Source organism: Ovis aries, chromosome 4 (genome assembly GCF_016772045.2).
Source record: "Ovis aries strain OAR_USU_Benz2616 breed Rambouillet chromosome 4, ARS-UI_Ramb_v3.0, whole genome shotgun sequence".
NCBI classification, from domain to species: Eukaryota; Metazoa; Chordata; class Mammalia; order Artiodactyla; family Bovidae; genus Ovis; species Ovis aries.
In genome coordinates, this window is record NC_056057.1 from 72,810,646 (window position 1) to 72,828,079 (window position 17,434).

General features: G+C 36.7%; 1 protein-coding gene across 6 annotated transcripts in view; it reads right to left on the reverse strand.

Moving 5' to 3' along the window:
- The window catches only part of PALS2 (protein associated with LIN7 2, MAGUK p55 family member), a 121,465-nt gene that overhangs the window by 44,846 nt on the left and 59,185 nt on the right, over positions 1–17,434 (reverse strand). The window lies entirely within an intron of this gene.

A 17,434-nucleotide genomic window follows, 5' to 3' on the forward strand; every position in this document is an offset into this window, starting at 1 on the left:
GCCAATGATAATTTTAAACGTTTTAAAAATGTACTATATTTCCTACCCAACAGAATTTCCTAATGACATTCTAGTTTAGGCTCAAATGATACTGTTTATGCTTTATTTTGGAGAAGGAAATGGCAACCCGCTCCAATACTCTTGCCTGGAGAATCCCATGGACAGAGGAGCCTGGCAGGCTACAAGTCTGTGGGGTCGCAAGAACTGGACATGACTTAAGTGATTAAATGACTAAACCATGCTTTATTTGATGATTAAGCATTATAAAAATAAGGGCATAATCATGATATGGATTATCGTTTAAAAAACAATGAAAATCATTTTGAGAATCCCATAATCCTAAAGTTACAATTTTCCATTTTGAAAATTCAGCAAAAAGGACAACTCAGGAAAGGCAACTCTTGAACTTTTCCACAGAAAATGAACTATCAATTACACTGTCCTAGGAAATAAATAGTTCTAATTATTCTAATAGTGGGAGTAAAGCAGAGTTTTAAATTCAAACTCAGAATGAACACTAAACAGTCTGTATCTTTTAATTCTTGATTTTCTGATAAACAGTTGCTGTCTGATTTTGAAGACAAGTGAAGCATAATTTATTTGGCCTCATCTTAGGGCATGTGGGATCTCGTGTCCCTGACCTGGTATTGAACCTGCACTCACTGCACTGGAAGCACAGAGTTTTAACCATTGGACTACCAGGGAAGTCCCCCGGCGGCTCAGGTGGTAACGAATCTGCCGACAACGCAGGAGACTCAGGTTCGATCCCTGAGTCAGGAAGATCTCCTGGAGAAGGGAAGGGCTACTCACTCCAGTATTCTTGCCTGGAGAATTCTGTGGAGAGGGGAGCCTGGTGGGCAATAGTCCATGCAGTTGCAAAGAACTGGACATGACTGAGCAACTAACACCTTACAGGAAAAGCATAATTATAAATATATTTAATTTAGAAGTGAAACCTTGTAAGATGACAAGTTTTACACTTAATATTTTAAGTTCCAGTTCTGTGGGTGAAGGAAAAATTTTCAAATTTCAAGTGGTTACAGTATTGTTTAAACGTTATCTGATACCTATAATACTGTATATGTTATTTCTACCATACAATGTGGATCCTTCAGAATTCTAATACACCTTCTATTTCTTTTATTTTTAAATATTTTATTTAAAAAATCATTTCACACATATCAATGTAAAATTGTTAATGAGCTATCTCACATTCTTGGTTTTTGTATCTCATCTTCTAAATCATACACCTTCTAATTTTAAAAATACATTTTTTCATTTAAATCTATTTTTCAGATAATTCACAACAATGACATAAATTTAAGTGGAATAGAGGGGCTATTAGCAACATTTTAAAGGAATACCTCCAAAGAAGAAATTTTAAGTCATATGAAATAAAACGATAAGAAGAAATTGTAATTGTTATGAAACAAAATTGTCAAAAAGACCAAATGTAATTTTAAATAGAGCAATGAGTTTCTTTAGATTTAGATATGAAAAATGTTAAAATGACTAGGGAATGCCACTAAGAGTGAGAACAGGTAAATCTATAATTTTCTTAAAGCGTAACAGAAGCCTGATAAAGAGAGGATGATGAGACCATTTAACATATATCATGGAATGATTATAACCACTGAGAAAAAAAAAAATATATACACAACTACTTAACTCATAAAACAAGCTGGAAATACTGTTTTTTTATTTAGTTTATTTATTCATTTATTTTTTGGCTAGGCTAGGTCTTATCGGTGCTGTGCACATGCTTTCTTCAGTTGCAGAGAGTAGGGGCTACTTTCTAGTTGCAAGAGTTTCTCATTGCGGTTGCCTCTCCTGTTGTGGAGCACAGGCTTCAGTAGCTGTGGCTTATGGGCTTCAGAGCGCAGGCTCATTAGTTGTGGTACACAGGCTCAGTTGTCCTGTGGCATGTGGAATCCTCCCCGACTCAGGATCCAACTACTGTCTCTCACACTGTAAGGTAAATTCTGAACCACTGGACCAGCAGGGAAACCCTTGCTAATTGTTTTAATATGAATATTTGTTGTTAAAAAAAAATTTAATTTAGCATGATTAATCTTGCAAATAGTCTTAATACTCTAATGATAGTATATGAAAGCTTAAAAAAAGGAAGAAAAGAACTTGAGCATTTATTGAGGGCTTTTATTTTGTGCCAGTAAATATATTCTAAGTTCAGTATCAGAGTGTAGTCAGCTAAGGTAGGTATGTTGTTATCATTCTCACCTTACAGACACAGATCCTGATGATGCAAAATGAGATAAAGTGACTGCCTGAGTTCACACTACTGGTAAGCAACTAAGTGAGATAGTCCATCATCATCAAACTTGAGCTCTTACCTATTAAATCTTATTCAACTTTTTGATTATATAGTAAGCTACCCTATCATCATCTTACAGTTAATTATTTAATCTAAAATATTATACATTATTCTCAATCATTTAAAAGTGTGACATATGCTCTCCCTGACTGCTAGTTGAGTTGTTGCTTCTTAGCATGGCTCTTTCAGTGTAGATGTGCTAAATTATACTCCTATGGTTCAAGATGACCACCCACACTGTCAATCTCCATTCTTTTGCTCAAAGAGCTGTAAGAATTACCTGTTGCTCCAGGTAACAGATGATGACTACCTTAAAATTTTCAGGGACTAAGCCAATATATTTTCTACAATATCCTATGTTACTTAAGACTTTTTGATTAAATTGAAGTCTTTGGGAAAAGTAGAGGAACAGGAAAGATCACTGGCTTGAAAACTCTAATACCTTTCTCTTCCTTTCTATCTTGACCACCCTTATTGTTCCTAAACTGTGAGAGAACAGGAGGGAATGTGGAAAGACTACCAGCGAAAGAGAAAGAGGAAGTCAAGTAGAGGTCAGAAGTACGCTATAAAAATAAACATACCTGAAGGTGTCTGCACATCAACCCTACAGACTGCTTCTATGGTAGGAAAAAAATGTCACTACACAACACATAAATCCTCAGAGAAAGAAAATGTTTTTAAGTGAAACTGCTATAATTAATATAGAAAATCAATTTCTGAAATATAGTTGGGTTCAATTAAGATAAACTTTAGTATTTCCAAGAAAGCAACTATAGGTCAATATTTGTTAATATGTAACTTTTAAAGTTCTAGTATAATGTGAAAGAAGTTGAGACCTCAAGTCAAAATTTATTTAGTAGTTTTCAAAAGGCAAGTCAGGGAAGCCTGGTGTGCTGCAGTCTATGGGGTCACAAAGAGTTGGATGTGACTGAACTGACTGACTGACTGACTGACTGATTGGAGAGGCAAGTACCAACTTGAATTTAACTAATCAAACCCACCTGCCAATGCAGGAGACTAAGAGATGTGGGTTTAATCCCTGAGTCAGGAAGATCTCCTAGAAGAGGACATGGCAATCTATGCCAGTATTCTTGCCTGGAGAAGCTCATGGACAGAAGGGCCTAGAGGACCGTAGTCCATAGGATCACCAAGGGTCAGACACCACTGAAGCGATGCAGCACACACAATCAAACAAGAGAGACAAAGGGAATACTAAAAACTTACCAGAGAGGCAGAAATGAGTCATATGCTATTTGAATAAACGTGTCTTGTTTCTTTTAAGAAAAAGAATTATTAGAAACCTAACACAACTCAATAGAAACATATTTCTCCTGCCACAAGCACTTGGAAGAACTCGCTATAACTGACTTTGTAGTACTTGGAATTGATACAAATATAGCCTAGCCCTCTTGTATGCCTAGTTCTAAGAATCCTATTCACCACTGCACCTTAGAAAAGTGAGCTGCAGGGAAGAAAAAGTTCTTTCAAAACTTCTGGGTATTTTGCGCAAGCAGAGTTCATCCATGCTGGTAAACAAAATTTTTAACAAGTTATGCAGTGTACGTAAAGTGACAAATGCTACTATCTAATAATGATAATGCTGTAATTATTATGTGTAGTAACCTTATCTTTATCTGTTAAAAACAAAAATACTATATATTGTTTCTTCTTAGAACAAGGCTAAGTATACAGCAGTTGCTAATTAACTACTTCTTTAAAAAGTGATTAAACAAATAGGAGATAAGACTGACTACGGTCAACAGACATCTTTTATTCTAGAGATTTTTGAACTAAGACAAACAGCAATCCACAAATAATCAAAAAATAGGTAAAAATTTGAGCAGAAAGTAGAAATGAGACAAAAGAGAATGGAGAATTCAATTTTTACTTTGCTACTACATACATATCAAAAAAGATGAGGTATGTTTTATTGAAAAAAATGGATGAAATAAGTATAACGAAATTAGAATTGAATTATCTAATGAGTAATCTAGTGAACCAAAAATAGCTCAAATTCTTAGATTTGATAAACTGTATCTCAAGGTACTCAGGGAGGTGAGCCACTCTTAGAGATACTTGTAGAATTAGAAGAACCAAACAGATGTCAAAAAACTAAAAATGAGAATCTTTACAAAACATATTTACAAAATAAATCTTCACAAAAAAGGAAATTCAAATACTTCTTAAACATATGAAAAGATACACAACCTACTTCATAAGAAAAATGCAACTAAAACTATACTGAAATATTAATTTCTTTGAGACTGGCAAAGATAAAATTCTTTTATCATCCTGCTTAATTAACTTATATGCAGAGTACATCATGAGAAACGCTGGGCTGGATGAAGCACAAGCTGGAATCAAGACTGCTGGGAGAAATATCAATAACCTCAGATATGCAGATGACACCACCCTTATGGCAGAAAGTGAAAAGGAACTAAAAAGCCTCTTGATGAAAGTGAAAGAGGAGAGCGAAAAAGTTGGCTTAAAGCTCAACGTTCAGAAAACAAAGATCATGGCATCTGGTCCCATCACTTCATGGGAAATAGATGGGAAAAGTGGAAACAGTATCAGACTTTATTTCTGGGGGTCCAAAATCACTGCAGATGGTGACTGCAGCCATGAAATTAAAAGACGCTTACTCCTTGGAAGGAAAGTTATCACCAACCTAGAGAGCATATTCAAAAGCAGAGACATTATTTTGCCAACAAAGGTCCGTCTAATCAAGGCTATGGTTTTTCCAGAGGTCATGTATGGATGTGAGAGTTGGACTGTGAAGAAAGCTGAGCGCCAAAGAATTGATGCTTTTGAACTGTGGTGTTGGAGAAGACTCTTGAGAGTCCCTTGGACTCCAAGGAGATCCAACCAGTCCATTCTAAAGGAGATCAACCCTGGGATTTCTTTGGAAGGAATGATGCTGAAGCTCCAGTACTTTGGCCACCTCATGGGAAGAGTTGACTCATTGGAAAAGACTCTGATGCTGGAGGGGATTGGGGGCAGGAGGAGAAGGTGATGACAGAGGATGAGATGGCTGGATGGCATCACTGACTCGATGGACGTGAGTCTGAGTGAACTCTGGGAGTTGGTGATGGACAGGGAGGCCTGGCGTGCTGCGATTCATGGGGTCGCAAACAGTCAGACACGACTGAGTGACTGAACTGCACTGACTGATTGTGTTGTTGAGAATGTCAGAAGACACATACTCTCACTTTTTTTTTTTTCCCTGGTGGAAGCACACTAGTGAGCAGTATGACTGTAACAACCAAAATCACACAATTCTTTTTAACATTTATCCTAGAGATATACACACAGGTGTAAAATAACATGTGGCAAGCCTGCATATTACAGCATGACTTATAAGTAAAAAAGCCATCTAAGTATTTATCAGAAGTTTGACTAAATTTTTTTGATATACTCAATACAATGGAATATTATGCCACTTTTAAAGAGAACAAAGGTTCTCTGAAGATATTGATATGAATATGTAAAAAAAAATCAAGGTTTAGAACGCAGAATACAGACCCACAGGTACTATTATATTCAATAGTGAATATTATTGTATTTAACACATAGTTTTCCCCTAAGATTGGAAACAAGAACGTCTGCTCTCACTGTATTCAACATTTGTACTCAATGTCCTAGACATGACAATTAGTCCAGAAAAAAAAAATAAAAAAGAATGTATATGTATAACTGAGTCCCTCTGTTGTAAAGCAGAAATTAACACAACACTGTAGGTCAATTATAATTCAGTTAAAATAAATAAAAAGGCCAATGAAAAAAGTTCCAAAAAAAGAAATAAAAGGCATACAGATTAGAAAGAAAGAAGTAAAACCATCTTTATTCATAGATTTGTATTGAGAAAATCCTAAGGAATCCACTAAAAAACTATTGGAACCAATATACAAGTTAAGCAAGATTGCAGGATTGAAGATTAATGTACAAAAATCAATATACTATATACTAAAAATGAACAATATGAAAAGAAAATTAAGAAAAAAATTCCATTCACAATAGCACTGAAGAGAGTAAACTACTTAAGGTAATTTTAACTAAAGTGAAAATTCACTCTGAAAACTGTAAAACATTATTGAAAGAAATAAAGATTTAAATGAAAAATCACTTCATGTTCATGGATCTAAAAATTTTGTGCTGTTAAGATGGTAATACTCCCTTAGAATGATCAGTACAATGTCTACTGGAATTCCAGAAGATTTCTTTGTAGAAACTGACATACTGATTCTAAAATTTATATGGACTTGCAAGGCACCCAGAACAGCCAAAACAATTATGAAAAAGAATAAAGTGGGAGATTCACATTTTCTAATTTCAAAACTTACTACCAAGCTACAGTAATCAAAACAGTGTGGTACTGTCTTAAAGACAGACATACAGACCAATGAGATAGAAAACAGTCTAGAAATAAATGCTCACATGTATGGTCCAATAATTTTTTACAAGGGTGGTAAACACAGCTGGGAAAACTGGATATTCCCATACAAGAGAATGAAAATGGATCACTAACACTATATAAAACAACTCAAAAATGGATCAAAGACCTAAACATAAGACCTAAAACTGTAAAATTATTAGAAGAAAACAGAGTTAAAGGTTCATAATACTGTAAATGGCAGATTTATTGGCTAAGACACCAAAGGCAGAGGAAACAACAGAAAAAAAAAATAGGTAAAAGAATTTCTTGAGAATTAACAAAAAGCAAACAAAAACTATGCACCAAAAGATAATATCAAGAGTAAACAGGTAACCAACTAAATAGGAAAAATATTTGCAAACCATATATCTGATAAGGGATTAATAGCTAAGATATATATGTAAAACTCCCAATATCCAACACACACAAAAACAACTTGATTCAAAAATGGGCAAAGAATCTAAATAAACATTTCCCCATAGATATACAAATGGCCAATAAGCACATGAAAAACGATCAGTGAGGGTTTCCCTTGTGGCTCAGCTGGTAAAGAATCCACCTGCAATGTAGGAGACCTGGGTTTGATCCCAGGGTTGGGGAGATCCCCTGGAGAAGGGAAAGGCTACCCACTCCAGTATTCTGGCCTGGAGAATTTCATGGACTATACCGTCCATGAGGTCACAAAGAGTCGGACATGACTGAGTGAAAAAAAAAAAAAAAAAAGAAAAACAATCAGTGAGCCTGAAGATATGCCGATAGAAACGTCTCACACTGAAATCAGAGATAAAAGAGGAATGACACGAACGGAACAGAACAAATCTAAGGGCTGTGGGACGACCACAAGAAGATGTAACACACATATAAGGGGAAGAGCAGACTGACAAAGAGAAACAGGAGAATGCTTGAGGCTATAATGACAGAGTTTTTAAAAATTAATGATAGACACCAAGCTACAGATCCAGGAATCTGAGATATCACCAAACACTCATATTCAAAGTGCAAAAATCAAAGACAGAGAGAAAAGTTGGAAAGAAACTGGAGGAAAAATATTCCTACCTATGGAGGAGCAAGGATAAGAATTACACAGGACTTCTCCAGAAATCATGGAAGCAAGAAGAGTGTGTAGTGAAATAGAAAAAATCCTATCAACCTGGAATTACAGCTAAACAGTCAAACTATCCTTCAAAAATGGAAGTTTTTTGAAGGAGAAATACAGACTCTGTCTGACAAAGACTGGGAATTTATTGCTAATAGACTGGCATTGAAAATAACATTAAAAGAGGTTCTTTAGAGAGGAAAATAATATAGGTCCAAAAACCAGATCTCCATTAAGAAAAAAAAAAAGATCATTAAAGAAAAAATAAAGTAAAATAAAATCTAAAAAAAATTCTTACTCTAATAGATTAACTCTTCAAATTAACAGCAACAATGTATTTGGTGGTTATAACTTATGGATAAATGAAATGACTGATGGCTATAAGGGAGAAATTGGAAATACTCTTATAAGATAGTTACTTCATGTGCAGTAATACAGTGAAGTAATATAGGGGAAATGGACTGAGATTAGTTGTAAATCTTTATTTAAAAATCAACAGGAAACCACTAAATTAAAAATAAATATAATAGCTATGTTTAAAAAGGAGAAAAAAATGAAATCATATAAAATGCTCAATTGAAACAGACAGTAGAAGACCAAACAATAAGAAAAGAAGACTTACATATCTTGCTGTCTATAAAAATAGACCATTTTAAATGTAAAAATAGATGTAGATTGTACAGTAGTTTGAACATTCTTTGGCATTCCCCTCTTTGGGACTGGAATGAAAACTGACCTTTTCCAGTTCTATGGCCATTGCTGAGTTTTCCAAATTTGCTGGCATACTGAGTCCAGTACTTTAACAGCATTATTTTTTAGGATTCGAAATAGCTCAGCTGGAATTCCATCACCTCCACTAGCTTTGTTCGTAGTAATGCTCCCTAAAGCCCACTTGACTTCACACTCCAGGAATGACTGGGTCAGGTGAGTGACTACATCATTATGGTTATATGGATCATTAAGACCTTATTTGTACAGTTCTTCTGTGTATTCTTGCCAACTCTTTTTAGTCCCTCTGCTTCTGTTAGGTCCTTGCCATTTCTGTCCTTTATTGTACCCACCTTTGCATGACATGTTCCCCTGGTACCTCTAATTTTCTTGAAGAGATCTCTAATCATTCCCATTCTATTTTTCCCTCTATTTCTCTGCACTGATGACTGAGGAAGGCTTTCTTCTCTCTCCTTGCTAGTCTCTGGAAATCTGCATTCAGTAGGGTATGTCTATTCCTTTCTTATTTGCCTTTCACTTCTCTTCTTTACTCAGCTCTTTATAAGGCTTCTCAGATAACTATTTTGCATTTCTTCTCCTTTGAGGTGGTTTTGGTCACGCCTGCTGTACAATGTTATCAACCTCCATCCACAGTTCTTCAGGCGCTGGATCAGATCTTATCCCTTGAGTCTATTTGTCACTTTAACTGTATAATCATAAGGATTTGATTTAGGTCATACCTGAATAGCTGAGTGGTTTTCCCTACTTTCTTCAATTGAAGTCTGAATTTTGCAATAAGAAACTCATGATCTGAGCCACAATCATCTCCAGGTGTTGTTCTTGCTAACTGTATAGAGCTTCTCCATTTTTGACTGCAAAGAATATAATCAATCTGATTTCTGTACTGACCATCTCGTGATGTCCATGCGTAATCTCTTGTGTTGTTGGGAAAGGGTGTTTGCTATGCCAATCAAAATATGGCACAATTGCACTCATTTCACATGCCAGCAAGGTAATGCTCAAAATCCTTCAAGCTAGGCTTCAAGAATATGTGAACTGAGAACTTCCAGAGGTACAAGTTGGATTAGGAAAAGGCAGAGGAAGCAGAGATCATAGCAAGAGAATTCCAGAAAAACATCAACTTTGCATCAATGACTACACTAAAGCCTTTGACTGCTTGGATCACAATAAACTGTGGAAAATTCTTAAAGGGAGATGAATACCAGATGACTTTACCTGCCTCCTGAAAAACCTGTATGCAGCTCAAGAAGCAACAATTAGAACTGGATATAGAACAAAGGACTAGTTCAAAATTGAGAAAGGAGAACGTCGAGGCTGCATATTGTCACACTGCTTATTTAACTTATATCCAGAGTACATCATGAGAAATACTGGGCTGGATGAATCACAAGCTGGAATCAAGATTGCCAGGAGAAATATCAACAACCTCAGATATTCAGATGACACTACCTAATGGCAGAAAGTGAAGAGAAACTAAACAGCCTCTTGATAAAGGTAAAAGAGGAGAGGGAAAAAGCTGGTTTAAAACTCACTATTCAAAAAATGAAGATCAATGGCATCCAGTCCCATCACTTCATGGCAAATAGATGGGGAAAAAAAAGGAAAGAATGGCAGATTTTACTTTCTTGGGCTTCAAAATCACTGCAGATGGTGACTGCAGCCATGATATTAAAAGACACTCATTCCTTGGAAGAAAACCTAGACCAAAACATCACTTTGATGACAAAGGTCCATACAGTCAAAGCTATGGTTTTTCCAGTAGTCATGTACGGATGTGAGAGTTGGATCATAAGAAGGCTGAGCACCAAAGAATTGATGCTTTTGAAATGTGGTGCTGGAGAAGACTCTTGAGAGTCCCTTGGACTGCAAGGAGATCAAACCGGTCAATGCTAAAGGAATCAATCCTGAATATTCATTAAAGGACTGATGCTGAAGTTCCAATACTTTAGCCACCCGATAGGAAGAGCTGACTCAATGGAAAAGACTCTGATGCTAGGAAAGACCGAGGGCAGGAAGAGAGGGGGACGATGGAGGGTGAGATGCTTGGATGGCATCACCAACTCAATGGACATGAGTCTGAGCAAACTCTGGGAGACAGTGAAGGATAGGGAAGCCTGGCGTGCTATAGTCCATGGGGTCACAAAGAGCCAGACATGACTTAGCAACTCAACAACCACAGGTAGAGTATAAGTAAAATAAGGAGAAGGATATACCATGCTGCTGCTGCTGAGTCGCTTCAGTCGTGCCTGACTCTGTGCGACCCCATAGACAGCAGCCCACCAGGCTCCCTCATCCCAGGGATTCTCCAGGCAAGAAAACTGGAGTGGGTTGCCATTTCCTTCTCTATGCTAATATTAATCAAAAGAAAGCTGGGGTAGCTATATTAATTTCAGAGAGTTTTCAGAACAAGGAAAATGATCAGGAACAAACATTCAGTTCAGTTCAGTCTGTTAGTTGTGCTGACTCTTTGCAACTCTTTGAAGCACACCAGGCTTCCCTGTCCATCACCACTCCCATAGGCTTGCTCAAACTCATGTCCATCAAATCGGTGATGCCATCCAACCATCTCATCCTCTGTTGTCCGCTCTTCCTCCTGCCTTTAATCATTCCCAGAATCAGGGTCTTTTCCAGTGAGTCAGTTCTCTGCATCAGGTGGCCAAAGTATTGGAGCTTCAGCATCAGTCCTTCCAATGAATATTCAGGAATGATTTCCTTTAGGAACAGACATTACACAATAATAAGGACAGAACAATCCATAATGTAAATGCTCGTAACAGTAGAGCATCAACATATGTGCAGCAAAATGTGACAGAACTTCAATATGAAACAGATTAGTCCACTATTATAGTTGGATTAATACTCCTCTAAGATCCAGCAGGCAGAAAATAAGTGAGGACAGAGCTGAACTGAACAAAAACACCGATTGATTTCATCCCACAGCAAAGTGCACATTCTTCTCAAGTTCACATGGAACTTTCACCAAGCTACAACACAGCAGTTCAGTTCAGTTCAGTCACTCAGTTGTGTCCAACTCTTTGCGACCCCATGAATCGCAGCATGCCAGGCCTCCGTGTCCATCACCATCTCCCGGAGTTCACTCAGACTCGCGTCCATCGAGTCAGCGATGCCATCCAGCCATCTCATCCTCGGTCATCCCCTTCTCCTCCTGCCTCCAATCCCTCCCAGCATCAAAGTCTTTTCCAATGAGTCAACTCTTCACATGAGGTGGCCAAAGTACTGGAGTTTTAGCTTTAGCATCATTCCTTCCGAAGAAATCCCAGGGCTGATCTTCAGAATGGACTGGTTGGATCTCCTTGGAGTCCACGGGACTCTCAAAGAGTCTTCTCCAACACCACAGTTCAAAAGCTTCAATTCTTCGGCGCTCAGCCTTCTTCACAGTCCAACTCTCACATCCATACATGACCACAGGAAAAACCATAGCCTTGACTTGACGGACCTTAGTCGGCAAAGTAATGTCTCTGCTTTTGAATATGCTATCTAGGTTGGTCGTAACTTTTCTTCCAAGGAGTAAGCGTCTTTTAATTTCATGGCTGCAATCACCATCTGCAGTGATTTTGGAGCCCAAAAAAATTAAGTCTGACACTGTTTCCCCATCTATTTCCCATGAAGTGATGGGACCAGATGCCATGATCTTTGTTTTCTGAATGTTGAGCTTTAAGCCAAATTTTTCACTCTCCTCTTTCACTTTCATCAAGAGGTTTTTTAGTTCCTCTTCACTTTTTACCATAAGGTGGTGTCATCTGCATATCTGAGGTTATTGATTTTTCTCCCGGCAATCTTGATTCCAGCTTGTGCTTCTTCCAGCCCAGTGTTTCTCATGATGTACTCTGCATAGATGTTAAATAAGCAGAGTGACAATATACAGCCTTGACGTACTCCTTTCCCTATTTGGAACCAGTCTATTCCATGTCCAGTTCTAACTGTTGCTTCCTGACCTGCATATAGGTTTCTCAAGAGGCAGGTCAGTGGCCTGGTATTCCCATCTCTTTCAGAATTTTCCACAGTTTATTGTGACCCACACAGTCAAAGGCTTTGGTACAGTCAATAAAGCAGAAGTAGACGTTTTTCTGGAACTCTCTTGCTTTTTCAACGATCCAGCGGATGTTGGCAATTTGATCTCTGGTTCCTCTGCCTTTTCTAAAACCAGCTTGAACAGCTGGAAGGTCATGGTTGACGTGTTGCTGAAGCCTGGCTTGGAGAATTTTGAGCATTACTTTACTAGCATGTGAGATGAGCGCAATTGTGCAGTAGTTTGAGCATTCTTTGGCATTGCCTTTCTTTGGGATTGGAATGAAAACTGACCTTTTCCAGTCCTGTGGCCACTCCTGAGTTTTCCAAATTTGCTGGCATATTGAGTGCAGCACTTTCACAGCATCACCTTTCAGGATTTGAAATAACTCTACTGGAATTCCATCACCTTCACTAGCTTTGTTCGTAGTGATGCTTTCTAAGGCCCACTTGATTTCACATTCTAGGATGTCTGGCTCTAGGTGAGTGATCACACCATCGTGATTATCTGGGTTGTGAAGATATTTTTTGTACAGTTCTTGTGTATTCTTGCCACCTCTTCTTAATATCTTCTGCTTCTGTTAGGTCCATACCATTTCTGTCCTTTATTGAGCCCTTTTTTGCATGAAATATTCCCTTGGTATCTCTAATTTTCTTGAAGAGATCTCCAGTCTTCCCCATTCTATTGTTTTCCTCTATTTCTTTGCACTGATTGCTGAGGAAGGCTTTCTTATCTCTCCTTGCTATTCTTTGGAACTCTTCATTCAAATGGGTTTATCTTCCTTTTTCTGCTTTGCGTTTTATTTCCCTTCTTTTCACAGCTATTTGTAAGGCCTCCTCAGACAGCCATTTTTCTTTTTTGCATTTCTTTTTCTTGGGGATGGTCTTGATTCCCATCTCCTGTACAATGTCCCATACCTCCATCCATAGTTCATGAAGGTTCCTTCATGGCTTTGTAATTCATTTATTTTTATTCTTGAGTAATATTCCATTGTATGGATGTACCACACTTTGTTTATCCATACACCTACTGAAAGGCACCTTGGTTGCTTCCAATCTTTGTCAATTATGAATAAAGCCATTACATTCATTCATGTGTATGGTTCTGTGTGGACACAAATTAACAGTTCACTTGGGTAAATGTCAGGAGCACAATCACTGGAGTATGTGGTAACACAATGCTTAGCTTTGTAAGAAATTGCCAGTCTATCTTCCAAAGTAGGTGTACCATTTTGCATTACTGGTACCATACCAGCAATAAATGAGTAGCTTTCCTTTCAGGATATATGTTTTGCAAATATTTTCTTCTAGTCTGTAGCACATCTTATTTTTCTTGGCATCTTTTTCAGGGGGAATCTAATTAATCAAAGTTTTCATTATGCCTCATGCTTTTTATGTCTTACCTAGGAATCTAAAGTCACAGAATTTTTTTTTTCCTTATGTGTTCTTTTAGAATATTTTAGTCTTTGCTCTTACTTTTAGAGCTATGATCTATTTTTAGATAATTTTAGGATACAGAGTGGGGGAAAATTTTTTTTATATGAATATTCAACTGTTTCAGTGACATTTATTGAAAAGACTATCAATTATTTCTTCACTGAATTATCATGGTGCAAAAAGTCAGTTGACCACACATGTGGTAGTCTCTTTTTGGACTCTATTCTGTGCCATTGATCTATACGTTGATATACATTGTCTTTATTACTATAGAGTCACAATAATCTTTGAAATCCTTCCAGGTTGTGGAAGGCATCAAATTTTGTACTTTTCCAAATTGTCTGGTCTTGGCCCATTATAAATTTCAGTATCCACAGTAGAAATTCTGGCTGGGATTATACTGAATCTTCAGCTCAATTTGCAGAGAATTTACATTATAAAATTTTGAGTCTTCCAATTTCTTTATTTATGTAAGTATACATGTATACCTTTAAACAATGTCTTTTAGTTTCCAGTTATAGGTCTTACATTTAAAAAATTTTATTCCTATTACATTAAATTACTATTTCCAATTTGTTCATTGCTACCATATAAAAATACAATTAATTATCACAGAGTAGTTTTTATCCTGTGTTCCTGGCTAACTAAATTCACTTATTAGTTCTACAGGGCTTTTTAAAAAACCCACTTGTGGTAGATTCTTAGGATTTCTGACATAGATGGTAACATCATCCTTAAATAATGACAGTTAATTTTTTCGTCTTCAATCAGTATACCCTTTTTTTTCTTGTCTTTTTGCATTAGCAAAGACTCCTAGTACCAAGCTGAACATACGTGATAAAAGTTGAATAGAAGTGATCTTAGAAAGAAGTCACTGTGTTCCACCATGAAGGACGATGTTAACCATGGGTTTTTAACAAATGCTCTTCATGAGGTTGAGGCAATTTAGTTCTAAGTTTATTGAGTTTTTATGAAGAATGGATGTTCAATTTCATAAAATGCTTTTCCTGCAACTATGAATATAATCATATGATTTTTCTTATATCATTAAAATGGTGACATTTATTGGTTATCAAATGTGAAGGCAGCTTGTATTTTTAAGACAAAAGTCACTTGGTAATGAGGTATTACCCTTTTTGTAAGTTGCTAGATTTAATTTGCTAATATTTTTTTAAGAACTTTTAGTCTACATTCACTAAGGATACTATTCTGCAGTTTTCTTTAACTGAACTCTTTTTAGCTGGTTTTGATATCAGGGTAACATCAAGACTAGTAAAACAAAATTGGGAATGTTTTCCTTTTTTTCTAGAATAAATAATGTAAAATATTTCTTCCTTAAATGTTTGATAGAATTTTCTTTGGAAGTCATCCAGGCTGAAGCTTCAGGTTTTAAACTGCAAATATTCAATTATAAAAAAACAGATACAGGGTATCCACTCTTCTGTAGACTTTAGTAATTTGTGTCTTCCAAGAAATTAGCTTCCTCTAGTTATCATATTTATTGCCACAAAGTTGTTCATAATATTTATTATTCTTGCAATGTCTGCTGGATTTGCAGCAATGTCCTCTCTTTCATTTCTGATAATGATAATTTGTGTCTAGCTAGAGGTTTACCAATTTTATTAATATATTCAAAGTTATATTGATTTTTTTCATCTTTTTATGTTCACTCATCTTTATTATTTGCTGTCTGCATATCTTAATTTGTTCTTTTTCTATTTTCTCAAGGTAGTCATATAATCATTGATTTAAACACTGTTCTTTTCTAATACAGGTGTTTCCCTCTAAGCATTGCTTTGCTACACCCTAGAAGTTCTGTTATATATTTTCATGTTATTCAATTCAAAATATATTTTATGTTTCTTTGTGATTCTCCTTTGATCCACGGCTATTTAGAAGAATGCTCTTTGACATCTTTGGGGATTTGGGGAATAACTTTGTTATTAATTTTTAGTTTGATTTTGCTGTAGTCTGTAACTAGTTTCCTAGACTTGTTATAAGAAACTTGGTGTGAACTATGCCCAATGTCCTGCATATTATGAGGACTTTTCAAATCAGGCTAGTGGGAATGCAAACTAAACTATCCCCCATCCCTTTCGAGCCCTGGACATTGTTTGGCCTACTGTGCTTTCCAGTGGATCTTTCCTTGGACTCCAGAGGCATGCCTCACATATGCACAGGTCAGCACTCAGCCAGAGATTTGAAGGCATCCCTAAGCAGATCTCCAGGGCTGGTCTGGGTTAGCTTCCTCCTCCCCAGTACTCTGCCACACAAGGTCCAGTCACCTCCTTCTCCCCAAATCCTGAGCTCTATTAACATTGCTGGGCTGTTTATACTTCTTTCTGCACTAGACATGGAAACAGGCCTGAGACAGTTTCATAATGCTCACCTCACTTCTCTCCTTTCTCTCAGGCATCACAGTCCTGTGCTGCTTGTTGTCCTGTATCTGAAGATGGTCACTCTCTTCCACCCTTTTTGCTAACTCTTCCAGTTGTTTCTGGAGTGAAGGTAATTCAAGTCTATTTTCTCACCCTAAGGTTTGGGTGGAATTTGTTCATTCTTATAATTTTACTTTTGCGGCTGCCTTAAAGATCTCAATATGCATCCCTAACCTTTTTATACAACCTTAAGATATTACTTTGACCACTTCCTTGATAACAAAAGCATCTTACTGTCTGAATCACAAAGTCTCTTCTTTTTGGTCTATCATCTTCACATATTTCATTTATATACATGCTATCAATGCTACAAGACACTACCATCACTTCATCCTAAAAATCAGTATTATTTTATATTTACTCCCTTTCTGTTGTCATTCTTTCTGCCTGAAGAACTTCCTTTTGCATTTCTTCCTGAATAAATGGAGATAATTTTACTGAGACTTTGTCTAAAAAGAAAACCTTTATTTTGCTTTTATTACTGAAGGTTGTTTTTGCTGAAGAGGGAATCTGAGGTTGGCAGTGTTTTTCTTTGTGCACCTTAATGATCTCAATCCACTCTGTTATGACTTTCATAGTTCCTGTTTTATAGCTAACTATTAGTCTTACTGCTTGTCCTTAAAGGTAGTGTGTCTTTCTTCTTCAGGGACTTTACAAATTTTCACTTCTTCTTTGATTTTCAGGAGTCTGACTGTGATATTCAAAGGAATGTTTTTCTTTTGATTTTCCCTGCCAGGGGCTTCATTTGGCTTCTTGAATTTCTCAGTTGATGTTGTTCATTAGTTTTAAAAATTCTTGACCATTGTGTCTTGCACTATTTCTTCTGCCCCACCCCCGGCCCCCTTTCTGGGATATTAACTACATGTGTATTTGGCCTTTTGAGTATGCCTCACATACTGTCTTTTCTATATGTACCTGCCTATGAATTTCAGTTTAGATGT